Source organism: Octodon degus, unplaced genomic scaffold (genome assembly GCF_000260255.1).
Source record: "Octodon degus isolate 3935 unplaced genomic scaffold, OctDeg1.0 scaffold00038, whole genome shotgun sequence".
Classification (NCBI taxonomy): domain Eukaryota; kingdom Metazoa; phylum Chordata; class Mammalia; order Rodentia; family Octodontidae; genus Octodon; species Octodon degus.
Genome location: NW_004524614.1, coordinates 3,031,403 through 3,036,552, shown reverse-complemented (window position 1 = coordinate 3,036,552; position 5,150 = coordinate 3,031,403). Strand labels below are relative to the sequence as shown.

The window sequence follows — 5,150 nt, the reverse complement described above, 5'->3', positions numbered from 1 at the left end:
CAGTTTTCTTTGATTCCTTCATGCTGAGCTGGAGGATGGAGTAGAAAGCAGTGAATTGTAAGTACAGAAGCCTGGCTGCGTGGCTCAAAGGGTGCTGGCAGAGAAGTGAGGGACACCCCACCCCCACCACCTAACACCACCAACTGTCGGAATCTTCAGAGTCAAGCTGCGAAGTTTACTTTTCTTCCCAGCGAAGCTCAGGGACCACAGTTGAGTTTTTAGGGTTACGTGTGCTGTGCGGTAACAGTCAAGATATTAACCTTGAAGGATCAGTTTTCTGACCCAGAGTGGTCTCTCCAGCTGCTGGTAAGTGTTTCTTGTTGCTGTCTCTTTAAGCAGGCTGTTGCTCTGTAACTGAACTTATAACTGAACTTGGGCCCATTCTCAGAGATCCCAGGCTGACGGGACACACTCGGATGCCTCTTTTCATGTGGTAGGCTGTTGCCCTCTACATGGGCCCTTGCCAGTTCTGAGACAGGCAGTTAGTGTGTCAAATTGGCATCCCATTTCCCAAAGGGCCAGACAAGTAGTAAGTTGAGATGATAATCTTGTATGTAGTTTCATACTGTTAAAAAACTGTTCTATCAGTTTGGACTGTATTTGGTGCCAGTACAATCTAACTGGTGTGGATGTGTTTTTAGAGATGAATGTGTATAATTGAGTGTGGAGCACTGTGTAATATTGTGTCATATTTGTTTTCTGGATTTTCTTTATGCCTTTTCCCACAAGAAATACATCATTGAAATAAAAGGAAAAATTACATTTAGCCACTAACTGCAAGTCCATTCATCCTGCTCCTGGACCTTTAATGACTGGTATCAATGTGTTGTGCATGATTTTAGCAGTTTTTGATCTAAAACTGTACTTTTCCATAAGGAATATATAACATCTTAGGTATAATATTTTTTTAAAAATTACATAAATGAGTTAATATAGTACATATGTTTATTTGTTCACATTGCCTAGGGTTTTTTTTTCTTTCTATTAAAGAGTGGGACAAATTTATTGAGAGAAAGAATGCTCCTACCTGAGAGGGACAGAAGGCACCCTGGAAAGTGAGTTGCTCACCAACCCCACTTCTCAAGGATGTTTTATTGAGAAAGGTCACAAAGTGAGATAAGCTTAAGGTGAGACAGAACTTAAATTAACCAACAAGAGTACAAGTATAGTCAATTAGGCAATATTGATGCAATGAGGGTGGGTAGGGGAGCTAGCTCCTTGGTCTAAGTGTCTGCCTGGCAAGTGCAAGGGCCTGAATTTAATCCCTGGTACCACATACCATGCCAACCTTGGAACTCTGTGCACACCGTGCCAGCCACTGAAATTGGACATGGTGGCTCATGCCTGTAATCCCAATGCTAGGGAGGCTGAGACAGGAGGATCACTATGAGTCTGCCCTGTGTGTAGTGAGACCCTGCACCAATAAATAAATAAAAGGTTAAAAAATTATTTAAAAAATTGATCCAATGGGAAATCACAGGATGGGTGTGAGGTGGAACAAAACTGTGATCAACCTATAAGTATGCAACAAGTATCCTGCTAGAGTAAAATTGATTAAATGGGGATGAAATGGGGAAACAAATAGCAAGCACACATGGGCAGACAAGGCCTTTCATGAAAGGGATGGCTTAAGGAGGTTTGTTTCTCCACCCCAAGGGGAAGTATATAGTTGAGCAGTTCCTCTTTTTCTTGAAGTGTGACCTTCAGTGATTGTGCCTCTAGTCATAGCTGACTTCTGCATTGAACTCTCAAGTGTCCAGCCCTTTCTAACTGCCTGTAATATTCCTAAATAACTTAGATATTTATAGTACAGCTCCCTCTGAAAAAGTACCCAATCATCATGAGGGAGCAAGGGTCAAGGACCAATCTGGCTGCTTCCAGTTGAAGAGGGTTGTAGTTGTGATCAGCAGTCAGAGATACTCCACAGAGGGACTGTCTAAAGGCCCTCAGTAGATGCCAGGTGTTCTTGTCTTAGGTAGACATACAGCTGTAAGCCTGGAGGAGACAAGACCTTAGAAATAGTTAAGTATTTAGGGCCCAAATAATAAAATCAACAGGATAATTATGAATATAGCTAACAAGGTTTTCCACCAGGAAGAGCCAGTAATAGATTTCATAAAGAGGATAAGGAGAAGATCCAGGGAACTTCAGCATCTGACATGTTTACTAACCTGTCATCTAATATCTTGAACATCTATTGAGATATTAACAAAAGGGTCAGAAATGTACATACAACATTCAGCTTTTATAATTGCACAAGTAGCCCCTTGGGCTGATGTTAGAATGTCTAAAGCCATCTGAGTTTGGAGAGCTTGCCTCATTAATTATACTACTTCATTCAGGAGGAAGACATCTGCCACAGTGTCATTTAAGGCCTGCTGAGTGTAGTTAGTTAAGGCCTTGGTGTGTTATATGACACCCTCAAACCCTAGGGATGGGATAAAGATAGAAGTCAAATGATCACACTGATAGAAGGAAACCTCCAAATGACACAGGGAGAAAAACTGATCTCCCAACCTCAAAGGTACCTGGAATGAGTTTTTGTTCTCTAAAACCAAAGAATGAATTTTAGGAACAAATGGAGGTTACGAGCAGAATATATTTATTGAGGGAAAGAAAACTCCTGTCTGAGAGAGGGACAGGAAGGGGCCCCGAGTGGGTTGTCCTGGGAAGCTGTCTCTTCCAGGGACTTTTATAGAGGAAAACCAAGTAGTGAGGCAAGTATAAGGTGGTGGAGAACATGGGAACTCACTTAGGTGGGCATGAGGTGGAACAAAACTGTGGTCAACCAATGAGATTACAAGCACCATTGCTCAGGTAAAATTGATTAAATCCAGTAGCAAATGGGGCAGCAAGTCATGTAGAAAGCAGGCATGAATATGGGACAGGGTCTCTTCCTGTTGGGAGTTGGGCTAGTGACTCATTTGGGCTCTTTTGTGGTGGTTCGTACCTATTTAGAGCATAAATCCCTGTTGCTCATCCCTAGGGAAGTATGTAGCCATGTTTCCTCTTTTGTCTTGGTCTTAAAGTATGGCCCATAAGGGAGTGTCTGTCTCTTCCAAGTTGTAAAGTCACCTTGTTTTCCATCTTGTTTGCTTGAGGGCCTGGCCCTGTCTGACTGCCTATAATATTCCTATCTAATTTAGCTGCCTACAATGATGCCAGTGAAAAACACTTCTAGACCTTCAATGCCATAGGTGGGGCAAGTTTATAGGTTTGTCAATACTTTTGACATTTCTGCCTTGGAACCGTGCAAATCCTAGGATACATCTTTGTATCTGCCTAGGGAGTAAGTAGCCAGGGCCACAAATTGGCTCCATAGGACCAATAGTACCAATGGGGGATTTCCATCTAATCCCAGTGTGATTGAGCAAGTTTGCTTCAAAGCAGTCTTCAGCCTGTAAAGTTATTGCATGTATACATTGTTCTGGGGTTATCCATCCAAAGTATTTAGTAGAGTTAGGACAACGAGAATAGGAGCGATTTTTCTGTTCCCAACATAAGGGGACCTTTCTACTATGATGTCCAATGGTGGGAATCAACCATAGATAATCATCACATATGTGAAAGTAATCATCATAATATCCATGGTTGTTGGTCCTTAGGACAGGATCCTTATTTTTACTTAGTAAGAGTCATATTAGAGCCTTTAGAGAAGCTTCAGTGCCATTATTAAAAAATTCTATTATGTCCAGGACCATTAAGTGTACAGTTTATAGGCCATTCAGCTACCTTGTATTGGTAGGCTAAACTATGAACCATTGAACTCTTTCATAGCTCATCAATATAGTCTCTTTTTTATGTGTTTGGTACAGGGTCTACAGGATCTCACTATACAGATTGGACTCAAAGTGATCCTCCTGTTTTCAGCCTCCAAGCACTGGGATTATAGGCATGCACAACCACACCCAAGGGCTGGCATGTCACATCAGGGATGGAACTCAATATAGTCTTGTTGTTTATTTTAATCATCTCTTTGGAGTAGGGATATGCACCAACGAAGTCCTGATGTACTCAACCACAAGAACAGCCCACAAATCCAGAAAGATGTTTGTTGTAATGATTGTATATTCTTGAGCCCACCTTAGAGAGGAATTGCATTCTCCCTTAAGTGGTAATGTGATTAATAAAAGGGATAAGAGTAACAGCTTACTTATTTCAAGGCATTATTTTTTCTTGAACAAGAATTTTAAATCTGTGGTTTCACAAGAGAATTCTAATGATAGTTGATCACACTCAGTGAGAGTCTCTGGTTCCCAGGACTTGAGTTGGGTATGCTGTATCCAGGAGTCTATGCCTGCCACCTTGACTGCTGATGGAGTTGACAGGATCACAGTGTATGGCCTCTCCCAAGGTAGTCATGGGGAAGGAAATGATGAGGGAAGGTATTTTACGAGTATTAAGTTTCCAGGAGGAATATAAGATTTTCCTTTTCTTTAGGCCAACCTTCCCTTAGCTGTTGAAGAGTCTGTTGGAATTTAGCCCATGGGATAGTATACTTCAGTAAGGCATCTGTTTCTGTATTGAAGAGAACATCACTAGTCAAAAAAAGGGCATCCATGGATCTTCTCAATCTCTCTAGAGTCACATTTATTTTTTTTCTACCTTTCCTGATGATTCTAGGATTCTTGCACAATGGAGGTTATAGAGAATACATAATGCCTGAGACACTTTGTGTAATCATTTCTTTAAAAGTAGATGGAATTTTGAGATTTATGGACTGATAGTTTTTAGTGCCTATAGTGTTTCATTATATAATTAATGTAGATTTTATTAAGCTGTTCTTCTATTGATAGTTATTGTATTTTTTTCTATTTCTTCAATTTTACCATGTTGAAATGCACATTTTTTCCCATAATTTTATTAATAAACAAATAGCGATGAGACAGTTTAAAACCAAATTGGGGAGTGAGACGACCCAGGCCTCGGGATCCTGACAGACCCAGAGCGCAGGCCTGGCATGAGTGAGACCACCGGGGGCTGCGGGATCCTGAACAGACCCAGAGCGCAGGCCTGGGGAGTGAGTGAGACAACCCAGGGCTGCGGGATCCTCATTCGACCCAGGCTGTAGGCCCAGCAGGGAACCCTTCAGCAGAACTCCCTGCAAAGAGGCTAGAGGCAAGACCCACCCAGCTGATTCAGGAGCAGAA

The 5,150-nt window shown here is 41.7% G+C and overlaps 1 protein-coding gene across 1 annotated transcript in view; it reads left to right on the top strand.

Annotated features, from left to right (window-relative positions):
* The first annotated feature begins 1,003 nt into the window (after positions 1–1,003).
* Positions 1,004–5,150, top strand: part of LOC101571837 (phospholipid-transporting ATPase IB) — a 297,444-nt gene continuing 293,297 nt past the window's right edge. The window contains exon 1 of the mRNA XM_023715050.1: positions 1,004–1,127. The gene's annotated coding sequence lies outside the window, so the exon portion shown is untranslated. The remainder of the gene's footprint in view (positions 1,128–5,150) is intronic.